General features: G+C 42.2%; 1 protein-coding gene across 3 annotated transcripts in view; it reads right to left on the reverse strand.

Annotated features, from left to right (window-relative positions):
- SPMIP9 (sperm microtubule inner protein 9) overlaps positions 1–17,893 on the reverse strand; it is a 62,402-nt gene that overhangs the window by 16,338 nt on the left and 28,171 nt on the right. Inside the window, exons 3-9 of one of the 3 annotated variants that reach the window (XM_070573665.1) lie at positions 17,008–17,150; positions 13,943–14,046; positions 12,970–13,198; positions 12,560–12,708; positions 10,820–11,218; positions 4,327–4,585; positions 3,332–3,438 (exon numbers count right to left, since the gene is read on the reverse strand). The gene's annotated coding sequence lies outside the window, so the exon portion shown is untranslated. Of the gene's footprint in view, positions 1–3,331; positions 3,439–4,326; positions 4,586–5,654; positions 6,319–10,819; positions 11,219–12,559; positions 12,709–12,969; positions 13,199–13,942; positions 14,047–17,007; positions 17,151–17,893 lie in introns of those variants that run through there. The other 2 variants (XM_070573666.1, XM_008518649.2) reach the window with 2 other exon arrangements.

Below are 17,893 nucleotides of genomic sequence, written 5' to 3' on the forward strand. Positions count from 1 at the left end.
GTTCTGATCACCACCACTACTGCCTTGCAAATGCTCTCATTCTGCTTTTAGTAATGAGTCTTGATCATCTGATTTCCACGGCAATTTTGCTTTCCTCCAAAAGGTTTGCAGAATAAGGTGCCTGCTTTAATCACCAATGGATGGGTGCGTGATGCGTTTTGTAATACAGTTGTCCCTCATAACCATGGGGGCCTGGTTCCAGGATGCCCCGCAGATACCAAAATTCACGGATGCTCAAGTTCCTTAGTCCTCCCCTCTTATCCACGGGTTCCAGATCTCCGGATTCAACCAACCACAGTACTGTTTTACCATACACGGTTGATTGAATCCACAATTGCGCAACCCCTGGATACAGAGGGCCCCGATTGTCCTTAGTCTCTCACCTCAACTCACCTCACCTGGGCACTCACTTTCTCGGAGCTCTCTATTACATTTATTTTTTCTGCCGTACCCAGCTTTCTGTGCATGGTGGTGGTGGCCCCAGCAGTTAAAACTCGCTTCAGTGGGAAGTTCCCTGTATCAGTTCCTAAGGCTGCCAGAACAAGTTACCCCAAACTTGGTGACTTAAAGCAACAGAAATTTATTCCCTCACAGCTCTGGAGGCTACAAGTCTGAAATCAAGGTGTCAGCAGGGCTCTGCTCCCTCTGAAGCATCTAGAGGAGAATCCTTCCTTGCCTCTTCCAGCTTCTGGTGTCCCCAGGCGTTTCTTGGGTTGTGGCAGCATAATCCCGGTCTCTGCCTACCTCAGTCTTCACGTGGCTGTCTACTCTGTGTGTCTCTTATAAGGACACTCTCTTTGGATTTAGGGCCCACCCTAACCCAGTGTGATCTCATCTCTATCTTTACCTGACTATATCCACAAAGACTCTATTTCCAAATAAGGTCACATTCTGAAGTTGCGGGTAGCCCTGAATTTCAGGGGACCTTATTTAACCACATCCCTGTAGATCAGGGGCCTTGCTAAAACACATCCCGCATTGCCCCAGCAACACCATTAGACACTGCCTGGCAGCCCCTGCAGGGCTCTGAGCCTGGCTGTTCAATGACACTGAGCCACAAATACATACCTCAGCCGCCCCTCAAAATACCTATCTTTTCCTTCAGACTCACATATTCCAGCTTCTACACATCAGCAAGCACAGTGCCATATCCTCTTTGCCCCTATGCTCAAATCGTAGAAGGGCAGAGCAGGCAGGACCTTTGGAGATGCTGTGAAGCACTTTTATTTTACTGTAACCAGCCCCCACTTCAGCCCCGTGAGTGATGTCTTTTCATTCTTCTAGGCTTTACAGACCAGAATGTTCCAGGCAGAGAAGGCCTTCTCCAAGCTCCAGAATAGAGAGCGCATCTGACGTATTCCTTGTCTGCCCTTGTGGACAGTCCCTGCTTGGTGAGGCCAGTTGCATCTGGCTCTACCCCTTGAAACCTCAACGTGTCCCAGACGTCTGCCCACCTCCTGAGTTCTATCAGATTTGAGCACAGGTTTTCCTCTCTAACCATCTCCATCCAAGTCAGGCATGATTCCAGGTCATTGCAAGGTCCACCCTACGGCCTGGAGCAGCATTCCATCACCTTCTCCATGCCAGTTAAGTTCTCCTCCCTCCACTTTAACTTCAAGGTCCCATCTGTCATCTCTCATCCCCTCTAAACCTTAAACACCCACATCCCCAAGCACCAACTCAATTCCTTCAGGCTTTCTCACTCTTTCAGAAACACTACACTTGCATCAACTCCACTGTAGTCCCTCACCCATTTCATTTTCAGTCTCTTCCTGTTTTCAGTCTCTTCCCTCCCAGCCGCACCCCCATGGCCCATCACTTCAGCCACTCTCTTATCCTCAAGCCCCCTTACCACAGTGTTCATCTGCTGCAACGCTCAGCAAAATCTCAAATTTAGATCATCCAACTGTTGTCTTCTCAGCACCCCATCCAGAACTTCCAGATATCTCTATTAGGATGCCCCACAGATGCCTCAAACTCAGCATATCCAAACTGAGAGCATTCCTCCCCTGGTAATCCCAGCCATACCTAGTACCATTCTGGCTGTAATAGTAATAACGATGACAACAACATTCATACATATAACTATATATTTCTTGGATGCTACAACAAGTAGTGTAACCCTATTAATGGCATTGTCACCCTTGCAATAAGTCCTTTTCTGTAGATGAGGTGACTGAGGCTCAGAGAATTTGTGTAATTTATCCAGCCTCACTGTGAGTGACTCAAATGCAGACTCCTCTGTTCTCTACAAAAGGCCTCACTGGTGCCCTAAGCCACCTGAGAGTTGGTTTGATGCCTCCTCCTCCCTGTCTCCCACATCGCTGGGTCCTATTGCTTTACCTCATTCCTTCCTGCCCCCTTATCTGCCTCTCTCTCTCCATCCTCATAAGGCTCCTTGGTCTCATCATTAGCTCTTCTCCTCTGGAGCGCTGAAGGAACCTCTAGTCTAGATCTCTCCCAATCCACCTCCACCCTCTGTCCCAGGACACTTCCTAAAGCCTAAATCTGTGCAACAGGCTTCTTGGCAAAGGGGAGTCATGGTAGGGCCAGAGATCTTCCTAGAGCTCAAGGAGCTGCAACCCTTCAAGGCACACCGTCCCTGGATAATCCCCCATACACATGACTTATTTGTTATTAATCAATGAACTGACAAATACAGATGAAGAGGCTACAAAGGGTCCAGCAGAACCCAAGAGTAAAACAGAGGTCAAGACGCAGTTCCTATAAATTACCTGGAGAGCTTCTTAGCGATTCTGGTGCCTGGGCCTCAACCCCAGAGAATTCGATTCAGTGGAGAAGGGTCAGGGGATCCGCATTTCGAACAACACCCAGATGACCCTGTTGCAGGTGCTTCCTGAACCCACTTAGTGAAACAGTGACACCAAGAGTCACCTCCAAGAGGCAATTACGATGCAGGGAAACAGGCTGACACAGGGTCCTGTGGGAACCCAGAGAGGGGCTCTGAACTCAGAGTAAGCGTGTGGTAGGGATGGTGAGGGCGTCTAAGACTTCCTGGAGGAGCTGAGCCCTAGGGTGGCAGGTGGGGTGCGGTGGCTGCGTGCACAGCTGTGTCATGCACAGCTGTTCTCAGCGACAAGGGCCCTCTCCTTCCCACACACACCTCTTAGCGGGTAAGCTGGTCTTTGCTGAATCATACCTCTCGTTTGAGATTGCCTTTGATCTTCATTTGAACTCAATTTAACTGGTAAGCAAAGGTTGTGGGGCCCACACGGGGCCTATGACTGGTCAAAGCCAAGAAGGTAACAGCTTAGATTCTAACACTTGATTACCCAGAGGGATGGATGTTATGGAAAGAAAGTGGACTTACTATTCAGAAACTTGTTTTCTTGGCCCAGCTTGCCGTAATCAGCTGTGTTACTCTAGGCGGCTCATTTAACCTTTCTGAGGACAGGAAAGACATAAAACCAACAGGACCTGGTGATGGAGAGAGAGACAGAGAGATAGAGAGACAAAGCTATTGAAAGAGAGAGACATCATCAGAACCTGGGACCTGGTTCCTTCATGTCACTAAAGGTCTAGAGGGCGGGGGAGTCCTTGTCCTTTTTTTCTCCATTATATCCCTAGGGAGCAACCATAATAGGGCCTCCAAAATAAAAAAAATGCATAAAAATAAAAACAGTAGGACTCGGGGGCTGGCCCCATGGTCTGGTGGTTAGGTCTGGCACACTCCACTTCAGCAGCATGGGTTTGGTTCTCGGGTGCAGACCTATACCACTCATTAGCGGCCATGCTGTGGCAGCACCCACATACAAAATATAGGAAGGCTGGCATAGATGTTAGCTCAGGGCAAATCCACCTAGAGCAAAAAGAGAAAGATTGGCAACAGATGTTAGCTCAGGATGAATCTTCCTCAGGAAAAAAAAAAAAAGTAAGACTCATGGTAAATTTTTCTCTCAATTCTCAGAATCAGGAAAAACTGCTTCTTTTTTTTATTTAAGATTGGCACCTGAGCTAACGTCAGTTGCCAATCTTCCTTTTTTTCTTTCTTCTTCTTCTCCTCGAAGCCCCCCAGTACATAGTTGTATATTCTAGTCGTAGGTCCTTCTGGTCGTGCTATGTGGGACACTGCCTCAGCATGGCCTGGAGCAGTGCTAAGTCCATGCCCAGGATTTGAATGGGCAAAACCCCAGGATGCCAAAGCGGAACACATGCAGTTACCATATCACCACAGGGCTGGCCCCAGGAAAAACTGTTTCTTAAGGGAAAAAAATGGACATGTTTCTATTTTCATGGATACTGCAAATCACGTGACCATGGTTAACTTTTATTTTCTTCATATCCCTCATCACAACCTGCAATTACCTTGCTTGTGTATTTATTTCTTTGTCATCCAACTGCTGTTGGACTTGCCCCCATGGTGCCCCAGCGCCTGCTCAGAGATGAGGAAAGAATGGTCCCCTTTGCCTCTCGCACCAGCTTCCAGGAGTCCAGCCAGCTCTGCTTCTCATCTACAGGCTGTGGGCCATCTTGATCTTGGCTTTAACTTTTCCTGTTCTTATTTTCCCTACTTATTATTCTTGTTGCATAGTCAATATTTTTGCAAGCCACCCTGAATCCCTTTCTGGAAGGAGAACAGGTACAAACAAGTATATTATTAATCATCAGCATTCTCTTTCAGAGACCTATTAACTCCTTCATTCAACTCATCCCTTTGTTAGTGTCTGTTACACACTGGTCACTCTTCTGGAGAGAGTGACAGGCACTAAACAAGTAAACAAAGAAAGAAAGTGGTTTCTGGGTATAATCAGTGCAAGGGAGGAAACGAGCAGGAAAACAGGAATGGATGGCAGCATCTATGTGGGAAAGTGCAGGGAAGGCCTCTCTGAGGAGGTGGCATTTAAACAGGACAAGGAGAGGTAGGGATGTTCATCCCAGATGAGTAGCACAGAGAAATAAGCTGGGTGGGTTTCACAGGAGGGACAGAAGGCCAGTGTGAGTGCGGGGAGGAGCAGGGTAGTGGAGAAGACAGAGGAGGCAGCAGCCAGGCCAGGCAAGAAGGGCCTCATGGGCTAGGAGTGTAGATTTTGACCTCAGTGCAATGGGAAAGCCCCATTTGAACCTGGAAATGACAGGTTCTGTTTTTAAAAGATTACATCCATTCTGTAGAATACTATTTAGCAATAAAAAGGAGCAAACTATTCATACACACAACAACTCGGGTAGATCCCAATGGCATTATGCTAAGTGAAAAGTTTTTTTAAAAGTTCACTTTCTTTGTAGGGGGAGGAAGACTGGAGATGAGGAGCTCACACAAGACATGACAGAGGTGGGACAAAGTGGTGGCAGTGGAGGTAGTGAGGCCTGGAGGGAGGGGAGAATTTTGGGGGCTGCCAGTGGAACGGATAGAGGGGTAGAAGGAAAGGAGGAAAAGAGAGTCAAGAATAACGCCCAGGTCTTAGACCTCACCAACTGCAGGGATGGTGGCACCACCAATTACTGAAATGGTAGAGAATGGGGGAGGACCAGGCTTGTGTGGGTAGCACATTCTTCTTTTTCGTTCAGTGTGGAAAAGTTCACATAAAGAAAAATGCTTAAAATATACAGACACAATCTAATGAATTATTCCAATGCGTCTCGCATGCACGTAACCTCTACCCAGATCAAGAAGTAGAACCCTGCAAATCACTCACGCTGCCAAAGTTCTTCCTGATCACAAATAGCCTTCCCACAGAGGTAAGCGATATCTTATTTTTAGAGTATGGGCTCCTTGATTTTCTTTCTAGTTTATCCCCCCAGGTATGCATTGGCCATGTTTAGTTTGAGATGCCAGGAAGCATCCAAGTGGAGGTTTGAATTCAAAGAGCTCTAAAGTTCCTCCTAACACCTTCGGCAGGCTTTTGAATATGGTCAATTCTCCATATACTTTAAAGCCATTCTCTTCTTGAGGCTGTTGATGACAACGTGGATATTATAAATATTTGAAGAAGATGGTGAAAGCTTCAGGGCTTGCGGCAAAGATGTCCTTTTTGCTTTGCTATTTCCTTTCCTTCTTTTGACTCCTTGTGAAGCCTTCAAATATCAAGTCTATTTCCATATATATTTCCAGAAAAATCACTTGAACATAATTCAAGAGATCGGTGGGTGCTCAGAACATCTATTTCAGCAGAAGTTTACGTTCTTTTAGTTCTTAGGACCAGGAGAGGTGAAGAGCTGAGATGGAATGCTGTTTCTGCCCTGACTGCCCTGGGACAGGAGCCCTCCCTCCAGTTCTGACAGCGTTGATCTCATTGGAATGACGAGGCCCAGTTGCTTGCGGCCAAATGAAGGGTTCCATCTAGGTAAGGCATTTACACTGATATTGCCTCTAATAACCTTAGAGATAGGATTGTTGGGCTGGGAGGTGTCACAAAGGCCAAGCCCCCTGTTGTTAACTCAGAGAGCTCGATTGGGCCAAAGAGGCAAAGCAGGGCCTATCTGGCTGCAGAACAGGGTGGGGAGTCCTGGCTGCAGAACAGGGTGGGGAGTCGCCATGCAATTATGAGGCAACTCCTTTAGAACTTCCTTCAAACAGTGCCTTAGGCAAACCATACCTTGATGTGAGGCCCTCACCTAAAAGCTGCAGGTGATCCTTTTCCTCAAAGTGCTCTGACCCTCTCACCACCACAGCTGTTTAAGCCATCACCCCTCTGCCCCAGGTTCCTCCAGCACACAAATATCTTATGCACGTATTCCTATATGCCCACACATAGACGATGCCAGACAAACCCAAGATAGCACTGGTTTAAGTCCATTTTGTCCATTTTGTGAGATCTGAGAGATCTGGGGACAGTTTCCAAGGCCAAGGGGTTTGCTCCGCCCCCACTCCCACCCCCACCTTGATTGCAGAGGAACTTGCAACCCTCAAGGCAAATGGTGGGCCCAGGGGACTCCTCTGATTCAGGGAGTGCAGTGGGAATGGTGGGGATCCTTGGAGACAAATCTGTGTCTGTCCTTCTCTAGCTGCCTGAACTTGGCCAACTTTCTCAAGCACTTTGTGCCCACATTCTTCATTTGTCAAATAGGAATATTACCAGCACCTTTATAGGAGCTATTTCAGATAAAAAATTCAGCACTGGGCCAGGTGTGCAGTAAGCACTTTTCAACTCACGCTACTTAACATCTACTGTTTGATACTAGGTGCCAGACACTGCAAAACGTTCTGCAAGGCTCACCTCCTCTTGTCCTCATAACAGCACTAAGGGGGAGCTCCCATTATCAAGTCCATCCTACAGATGAGGACACTGAGGCTCAGAGAGTTAAGTAACTTGCCCTAAGTTACAAAGCTAATGAAGTGCTATACTGAGTGTCAAACTCGGGTTGGCATCACCATTGTGCTGTGCGGCCTCCAATACCACTGTTGAGTTCAATTCAGTTACTGACTTCTGCTAGCTGGTGTCAACAGCCAGCTCTGTGCCGGTCCAGGGTACTGCTCCTCCTGGGTGGTGAGAATCCAATGTGACCTGCAGCTGAGAAAGCCAACTGTGGGGCGCATTTCCAAGACTGCTGATGGAGTACGCATTCTAGCAGGGACATCTGTTTTTTGCATATCACTTAGTGAATTTTATTTGTTCAACCCAGAACAACTGATAATGGCCAGCTTCATAGACCCTGAAGATATTAAGGGGAAAATGCCCTGCTGTTTCTCCTAGGGACTTCCTGCATGAGGTTTTTCCCATCTTCTGGTTGACAGGGACACAACAGACATCTATGAGCATTTTCTCTGAGCCAGAAACTGTTCCAAGAATCCACAGGCACTGCCATTTACTCCTCACAGTATTCTCACATGAGAACCAGCTATTATTATCCTGGCAAGGTCAAGTCATTGTCCAAAATCGCACAACGGTAGCAGGAACAGAATTAATCTTGGCTCTCTAGGTCTTGATCACTATGCTGTACCATTGCCCAAGAAAGTGTGTTTTTCTGCATATATCGTCTTACATATCATCAGCAGCAATAGATGCCATTATTTTTTTTTTCTCTTTTTTCACCTACAGCATTATATCTGACTGCTGGGTCAAATTTGATATCAAAACACAACTTTTTTTTTTGGTGAGAAAGATTGGCCCTGAACTAACATCTGTGGCAATCTTCCTCTACTTTTTGTATGTGGTACACCACCACAGCAAGGCTTGATGAATGCTATGTAGGTCCGCGCCCCGGCTACGAACCTGAGAATTATAGGTCTGAATACTAGTCCATGTATACACACCTATCTGACAGTTATCATACTGACAACTCCAATCTGAACCCCAGGGCACCAAAGCAGAGTGTGTAAACTTAACTGCTATGCCACTGGGCCAGCCCAAAAGCACAACTTTTATGACTCCCAAATTCACCGGACTTCATTTTAAAATTAAGGTGCTCATTGATGAACTGTAATACAAGGTCTATTAACAATTTTAACAACATTTCCATTAAGAGGTAACAAAATTCATTCGAAATGTTTTTAGACGTTCAATATTTAAAGCAACAGTTACTACCTACGCTCTACATGTTTGTTTGTTTTTTGTAACTTGATGAAAGCCATGGATGGTTTCTCCACAAATGTGGATATTTACATGCAAAAACTCATACCTGCATCTTCAAGGGTTTCTCAGAGCCCCTGGGCCCATCTATGGACCCCAGTGATAAGAATTTGTTCTATGGATTTACAAATGGCGTACCCTTTGTGAAGCAAATGTTCTTCCTCTAACTTGCATTTTATAACTCTCTCTTTCTTCTCTCTCCTTCTCTCCCTCTATACACACAAATACCAGAGAATACTCTCTCATGAGCTGTCATCTATCACCTTTTTTTGTCATCAGAATAGTTTTCTTTTTTTCATATTCTGTGTTTCAAACAACTGTTACCATGACAAACCCTTCAATCTCATAAAACATAAATTAAACAAAAATTAAACATTTGACTAAACACATGTTTAGTCATACACACTTCACTGACAGCATGATATCTAATTGGTGGGTCAAAATTTGATGTGAAAGCACAACTCTTATGATTCCAAAATTCATTGGATTTGCATTTAAAACTAGGGTGCTAACTGGCAAACCATAATATGGTATAATTCTGGGAATATGCTGTTGTTATAATCTTTACCCAAGGTCACTTACAAAGTGATCGCGTGCTGCTTGCTTCATGTATATTTCTGCCAGTCCTCACAACAACCCTGTAATGTATCAGAAGGCCAATTCTACAGATGAGGAAACTGAAGACCAGAGAATTTAAGTATCTTGCCCAACATCACACAGTTAGGAAGTGGCCTATGATTTGTTTGGCTTAAAAGACCACTCTTTTTCAGCTACCACACTGCCTCAATTTGGACTCAGATCCATGTTTATAGAATATCCACCTCCCCACACACTCTCACAAACAGAAATGTTCACTCTATGCTTGAACAGGGCTGCCTTTACTGAAACTCTTCATGTCCCTAAAACTTGACGCTGACACAGGGGATGCTCAAGCAGAACCAGCAGAGAATAATTTAGTTTATGTCAGAGTATGTACGAATTCGGCAATCTACCTGTAGAACTTTTATTTTTTAAACCAAAGCATGCAATTAGCATCAGATTCTAAATTGAAAGTGTAGAGCCTAGATTCTACATGTCTAAACATTATTTTGTCCATAAGAACTATTCCAAAATGGATAAACACGTCCCAGATTTTCTACCATTGGCCCGCCTTTGCTCTAATAAGTAACATAAACCTGTCCGGGGAAAAAAACGCCGGAGTTCTGAACAACCACCTGCCGACACTGACAGAGAAGCCAAGCAAGACCTGGCCTTTCACATCAAGAGATAATTAAACAACTGGATGCTTTCAGTGTGTGTCGAGTCACCTCTCCCTTTGATCTGTACTTCAGCGAAGGCGCATCTCGGATCTTAGGGGTCATGGGAGAAGAGGGGGAGGGCAGGAGAGAAATGTCAGTCCACCTTGAAGTACGAAGTGTTTGCTTTTCCCCAGACATCTCGTCTCACTTCCTTTCTAGTGAAAACCGACCCTCCCTATTCCTTAATGAAACTGCCCTGGCATTCTTCAGCTGGCCTTCCCCCAAAAGTTTAAGAAGCTCAAAATAAAGTCAACGCTTTCTGAAAGATCCATGAAGTCTGTGTGTTCTGAAGCACGCTGTGGGTTTTTTGGAGGCTTCCCTGATTTTTTTTTAATTTAGTAAAATTTCAGTCTTTTGTTGCCAGCATCTAAATGCAACAGCTCTGTACTACTGAAAATACTCATCATAATATTAATTAAAAATTACAGTATTTTGTTTAACCCCTCAGCTACAGCTCCTCTCTTGTCCCTTACTCCATGAATGTTACCACAAATTGAAGATCCTACAGATACACAGGATACAAAAGGAGGCTGACTTGGGAGGATGACGGGAAATTCTAATGGAGATGATTTCCAATGACTTTTTCTAGTCTTAAAGTTTCCTTCTTATCTCTTCTTTTGTTTCCCTCCTATGACTTCATACCTTTGGCAATGTAGAAAAATTTGAAATTCTCTCTTCGTCCATCTGTGAGCCACCCCCAAAGGTAATGAGGCCTCATTAATTTCAAAATGATTGAGGAGGCGGGGGGGGGGGGGGGGCGGCGGTGGATAAGCCAATGGAGAACCAGAGCTGCTATCCCAGGAATCCTTAACCACTATTGCAAGAATTCTTACCCCACCCTTCCTAACGTGGTTAAGTCAAAAGTATTGTTATCCTAATTTTATAAATCGGAATTCCTAGAAATGAGCAGAGATGTCCCTAGTGCCCTTCTGGAAGCAGTGGCCTGTAGACAAAAACATGGGCTCTCTAGAACTCGAGGCTTCTATTTCTTACCTTTCACAACTGTGAAATAAAATATTTGCCATTATGACTTGAAGGTGACTGATTAGCTAACCCTTGTAGATCTAGCTAAGACACGGAGATATTGCTCTTTGATCCATAGATATAGTTTTTTGGGAACCTGTTGGTATGTTTGATCTGTTCTCCCGCCCTGCCAACGGTGCAATGCCTTTGCTCAAAGAGGTGAGGCATTTCTTTTTTCAAGAGGAGAAAGGACTGTTTGAATCCCAGCTTCAACACTTCCTGGGTGGTGGGGCCGCAGCAGTTCCTGGATCTCTCTGGACTTCAGTTGCCACCAATAAATGCAAGCGATGTCACTCGTGTGCAGGAAGGCTGTGGTGGGAGGTGAAGGAGCTGACGACGTACCCGGCTGCCTTGTCTCCACGCTGTTCCCTGTTCGAGAGAAGCAGCAGGATTCGGCTGAAGGAAATTCCCTCCCATAAGGCCTCTCTCTGCCCCTCATTTATGCAGAAGCTGGAAGAAGTTTGCCTAAAGGAGCAATTTGGTCTTGCCCTGACAGAATGTAATCCTGTTATATCTTTGAACATTAACCACGTGGTTTTTTTTTTAATTGAGAAAAATATTCATTTTCTCTCCACAGTTTCCGTTTATCTCCCAGACTTTACCACTGCCCCTGTCTTCACTCAAATCCTCTGCCACCTGGTGGCTTTGACAACTGAACACTCCTGAATTGTACTGCTATATTATAAGCTTTGCCCTAGCACCTCTTGTTTTCCACACTCAGCCACCAGGAGAATTTGGTGGTTTTTAAGCTACCTTGTGCCTCACACTGTGCAGACCACAGAAGTGGGGCTCGGCGCTGGCCAAGGAAGTAAAGGCCCGAATTCATCATCCTTTTAAGGCATCTGGATATCAAAGGGTTTCTACTGGCATACCAAGAAGTTGTATGACACTAAGCTAAGAGAGTTTCCCTCATTTAAAAAGTAATTCTCAGAGATTCCCAGTGCTCCCCTCACACTTTTGACAGAAGCTTATTTTCTTCTTATTTAAGAAGGATCTCAAAACTATGCATAGGAAAAAAAGTCTGAAATGAAATCACCAAATGTTAACAAGAATTGTATTAGATTGATGGAACTATGTGTTATTTCTTTTCTTTCAACATTTGAGTATTTTCTAAGTTTTCTATAAAATACATGTATTAGTTTGTAATACTTTATTTTATAAACTTTTTTAAAAGAAACTATTTACTAATGATCTGAATCAATGTTAAGTATTTAAAATACTCAAGCCTCCATCCTGTCCAGTACTTTCTTCGATAATCTTTCTCATTTTATATTTCCATGAGGAGTATCCTAATATCAGGTATAGATTCAAATATCCACCATGAGAAGTCCTTTTTTGTTGAATATTGAGTGTCTATACTATTTGTAAGACATATTGAGTTATATAAGGACCAAAACAGAACTGGGGCAGAATTTTGAGTGACAGCTGGGAGACGCTACAGAGAGGCACGTATTTTCGGGATGCAGTTTGGAAACTCCGATGTCCCTATTTCTCTTCCTGTGTTTGTTCCTGGATTTGAAACTGCTCAGCTTATATTCAGTAGCACAGAAACATCTGCTCAAAGTAACGCTTTGAAAAGATCTCCGCATTAGTGTCATTCACATAGAAAACTGAGCAGTCACAACGTTGCAGAAACATGGCAAGGAAAAGAACAAATAAAGCCGAGAGAGTTAAGAGCAGCATTGCCAGTTTGGCTGTGGCCTATTCTACCTGATATCTTGCCTGGTCTCCTTTTCCATCACTGCAAGTTGTCAAGGTGTTTGTGGATAAACAGAACCACTTCTCTTGGTGATCTATCTTCCCCCGCTGCTTGGTTTGTGCACGGATCACTGCCCGTCGTTGGTGAAACGGCGAGAAACCTCGAGAGGAATTAAAAAAATCAAACGTCATTTAATTGATATACAATGCAAGGTATTGTCTCTGTATGTCTGTATGACTCCCGTTAGACCCTGGATGAGATGACGAGGGCCCACTGCCAACCAGAAAGATCCTGGCTTCTTAGAACTTTTAAACCTCTGACATCTAAGGCTCTTTTTGGTCTGGTCCCAACCCAACCTCCCACCTTTCCAGTCTCATCTACCACTTTCATCTATCCCCACAAAATGATTCTTTCTCCTTACCAGCTATCATCTTTTCTTTGCCTGAACTTCTGTGCTGTTCATTCTGTCCAAAACGCTCATCCTTCCATCTTTAGAGGCCATCCAGCTCAAATGTCACTTCCTCTAGAAGCCTTCTCTGATTGCCCCAGATTTTCACTGCATTGTCTCTTTATGTGCCTGACTTCTGTCCCAAATAAGCTTAGACTATATTAGAGAGCTCTTGGTATAGGAGATGCAAAATGATTTTCTGCTGTAGGAATGTTAAATAAAAGCTTATTGAATTTATTTACATATAGACTTACTAGCACAAGAAAAAATTTTCTTTTAATCTTTAGTGCTCTGCATTTGATAGTACCTTCTCCTTATACCTGTTGTTCCTTCTCAGTATCTGCTCTGGCAGATAGGACTTCCCACCCATCCCAGCATCCAGGGCACAAGTTGGAGCTTTTTCTTCCATCTATGGGCTAGGGATATAATTTCTCCTCCTCATTTGACATCTGGCTTCCAGGGTTGATTTGTCATAATGTCATGAGCCTAGCAGACCAATTGGTTGAAAATCAATTTACCAAATGACCAAATTGCTGGATCAACTCTAGCTTTATAATAAGTCTGAGAGGCAGAATTGTGGGAAAGGAGTTACTTAGGCTGGATCTCAAAGAATGGGCAGAATTTGAATGAGGCGTGAAAGAGGAGAGGCAGAAAGGGACATTTGAGAGGAAGCAAGCAGCATGAGCAAAAAAATTCTAACTAAAAACAAAAGAGAAAAAACAGTTTCAAAATAGATGATTGTCAAATACAGGATGATTTCCCGTGGTTATATATGCACTTATTACTGCAATTAAATAAATCATCAAAACCTTTTGTCTCCATTAGAGTCAGATTTCATTTGAATAACAGCCTTGTTTTCTTCCATTTCTTGGTAACATAGCTTCTGCTAAAGGATGGAGAGCTAGCCCTGAAGAATAAATTTGCCTCCCTAAAGGACTCAACTTACGTCAATGGAAACTGGCTTTAGTTTAATGGAAGTTGGCTCATGCTGTCACACAGCTGGGAGTGGGCAGGTGAACTTCAGTATATTTGCTCAGTGTTTTTGATAACCTCAAAAAAGGAAAAATAGATGACAGTAAATCCAGTGGACCTGACTGCCTTCCACACCGTGTTCCTCCAGCTGTGATCTGAGAACCTCCTGCACTGGGATGTGGCCGTGCTGATGGTGGAGGGAGGGGTAGTGTGTATCACATAATACGGGGTCCAGGACCACACCAAGACCCATATCAGACTTGGGGTGGGGCCCAGAAACCTGAATTTTAAAATCTGGTGATTTTTGCATTCATTCAAGTTTGAGAACAAATGCAAATAAATAAATACACCAAAAATGAAATGAGGATCTTGAAAACGTTTTCATTTTTTATAGTACTTGGGACTAGCCCTTCTACTCAATATGTGTATCTTGGTATTTCTTCTTTCAGGCAGAAGAATTACTTTAAATGTCTGATATGTAAGCACAGGATAAACACCTAAACATCACAATTAAAAGTCAGAGATTATCAGGTTGAATAAAAAGCAACTATATGTTGCCTACAAAAAACCCACTTTAAATATAAAGATACAATAAATTAAAAGTAAAGAAAAATACATACTAAGCTAACACTAAAAAGAAAAAGTTGGTATGGTTATATTAATATCAGACAAAGAAAATTTCAGACTCCAGAGATAAAGAAAGTCATTTCTTTTTTTTTAAAGATCAGCACCTGAGCTAACATCTGTTGCCAATCTTCTTTTTTCTTCTTCTTCTCCCCAAAGCCCCCCAGTAAGTAGTTGTATATTTTAGTTGTATATCCTTCTGGTTGTACTATGTGGGACGCCACCTCAGCATGGTCTGACAAATGGTGCCATGTCCACGCCCAGGATCCAAACCTGTGAAACATTGGGGTGCCAAAGAAGACCATGTGAACTTAACCACTCGGCCACGGGGCTGGCCCCAAGAGAGTCATTTCATAATGATGAAAGGGTCAATTCACCAAGAAGACAGAACAATCCTAAATGTTTATGTATCTAATATCAGAGCTTCAAAACTTAAGCAAAAACTGAGAGAACTACAAGGACAAATGCACAAATCTACTGTTAAAGTTAGAGATTTCAATGTCCCTCTATGTATGAGTATGTTTTTTGATGCAAGTAGACTAAAAATCAGTAAGGATAGAGAAGATTTGTTCAATATGATCCACCAACTTGACCGAAGTGACATTTATAGAATATTCCATCCAACAATAGAAAAATACACATTCTTTTCAAATTCATATAGAATATTCACCAAAGTTGACTATGTTCTGATTCATAAAACAAGTTTCAATAAATTTAAAAGGATTCAAATCATACAAAGCATGTTCTCTGACCACAATGGAATTAAATTAGAAATCAAATCAAATATCCCTGGAAAATCTCTAAAACTAAATAACACACTTCTAAATAACTCAAGAAGAAATCATGGGGCCAGCCTGGTGGCGCAGCAGTTAAGTGCGCACGTTCTGCTTTGGCGGCCCGGGGTTCATGGGTTTGAATCCCAGGTGCGGACATGGCACTGCTTGGCAAGCCATGCTGTGGCAGGTGTCCCACGTATAAAGTAGAGGAAGATGGGCACAGATGTTAGCTCAGGGCCAGTCTTCCTCAAAAAAAAAAAGAAGAAGAAGAAATCAAAAGGGAAATTAAAAAGTATTTTGAACTGAATGAAAATGAAAAAGTAACATCAAAATCTGTGTGATGCAGACAAAGAGAAATTTATAACATCAAATACCTGTATTAGAAATGAAGAAATGTCTTAAGTTAGGGCTGCCAGATTTAGCAAACGAACATACCGGATACTCAGCTGAATTTGAACTTCAGACAAAGAATAAATTTTTTTTAGTATAAGTATGTTTCATGCAATATTTGGGATATATTTATTTTTTATACTAAAAAATTATTTGTTGTTTATATGAAATTAAAATTTTTTTTCCTGCTTTTTTTTTTTTTTCTCCCCAAAGCCCCCCGGTACATAGTTGTGTATTTTAGTTGTGGGTCCTTCTAGTCGTGGCATGAAATTAAAATTTAATTGAGTATTCTGTATTCCATTGAAAACCTATCTAAATCAATGATTTTAGTTTCTACCTTAAGAAACTAGACAAAGAAGATCAAATTAAAGTCAAAGCAATCAGAAGAAAGGGAAAAAAATAAAGTTTAAAGCAAAAATCAATGAAATATAAAACAGAAAAACAATAGAGAAAATTGATGAAACTAAAAATGGTTCTTGATCAATAAAACTGATAAATCTCCAGCCAGATTCATAAGAAAAAAAGAGAAGATAAAAATTACAAACATCAGGAATGAGAAATGGAACACCGCTACAGATCCTAGAAATATTACAAGGATAATAAGAAAATATTATGGGCAACTTTATGTCAGTAAATTTGACAACTTAGATGAAATAACAAATTCCTTGAAAGATATGAACTACTAAAACCCACTTAAGAAGAAATAGATAATCTGAATAGCTTTATATTTATTAAAGAGATTGAATTTTTAATTAAAAACTTTTCCACAAAGAAAACTCCAGGCCCAGATGGCTTCACTGGTGAATTCTACCAAACATTTAAGGCGGAAATAATATCAATTCTACAGAAACTCTTCCAGAAAACTGAAGAGAAGGAATATCTCCTAATTTATTCCATAAGGTAATATTATTCTTATATCAAAACCAGATAAAGACCTTACAAGAAAAGAAAACATGCTAATATCCCTCATCAACATAGACACAAAAATTCTTACCAAAATTTTTAAAACTCAAATCTAAAAATATGTTAAAAAATAATAACAATAATACTTCAGGCCTAATGGGTTTTATACTGGGACTGCAAAGTTTAACGTCTGAAAATTAGTTAGTGTAACTCACCAGATCAGCAGACTACAGAAGAAAAATCATATGATCATTTCAATAGATGCAGAAAAAGCATATGATAAAATTAACCATGTATTCATGACAAAAACTCTCATTGAACTATAATTATAGGGTAATTTCCTCACCTTTATAAAGAGAACGTACAGAAAACTTATAGCTAGCATCCTCCTCAACGGTGCAAGACTGCATGCCTTCTCCGTAAGACTGGAAACAAGGTGAGGATGTACACTCTCTCCTCTCCTGTTTGGTATGTTACTGGAGGTCCTATCTAGTGCAATAAGGCAAGAAAAAGAAGCAAAATTCATGCATATTGGAAAAGAAGAAATAGAACTGTCACTCTTTGCAGACAACATAATTACCTATGCAGAAAATCCCAAAGAATATACAAAAGAGTCCCTAAAACTAAGAAGTAAATTTACCAAGTTTACAGTATATGAGGCCAACATATAAAAGTCAATCATATTTTTATAGATTAGCAATGAACAATTCAAAACTGAAATTTTAAAAGTACCATTTACCCTAGCATGGAAAAACACCAAATGGGGCTGTCCCTGTGGCCAAGTGGTTACGTTCGTGTGCTCCGCTTTGGCAGCCCGGGGTTTTGCTGGTTCGGATCCTGGGAGCAGACCTAGCACTGCTCATCAAGCCACGCTGAGGCAGTGTCCCACACAGCAGAACTAGAAGGACCGACAACTAGAATATACAACTATGTACTAGGGGGCTTTGGGGAGAAGAAGAAAAAGAAAAAAAAAAAGGAAGATGATTGGCAACAGATGTTAGCTCAGGGCCAATCTTTTTTTAAAAAAAGAAAGAAAAGGAAACTACTCCCACACCACAATCTCAAGCTTAAAAAAAAAACATCAAATGCTTAGGTATAAATTTTACAAAATATTGGCAATGTCTGTACACCGAAAACTATAAAACACTACTGAAAGAAATCAAAGAAGACCTAAATAAATGGAGATAAATACTGTATTCATAGACTGGAAGTCTCAATATTGTTAAGATGCC

The sequence above is a fragment of the Equus przewalskii genome, chromosome 14, assembly GCF_037783145.1.
Source record: "Equus przewalskii isolate Varuska chromosome 14, EquPr2, whole genome shotgun sequence".
NCBI classification, from domain to species: Eukaryota; Metazoa; Chordata; class Mammalia; order Perissodactyla; family Equidae; genus Equus; species Equus przewalskii.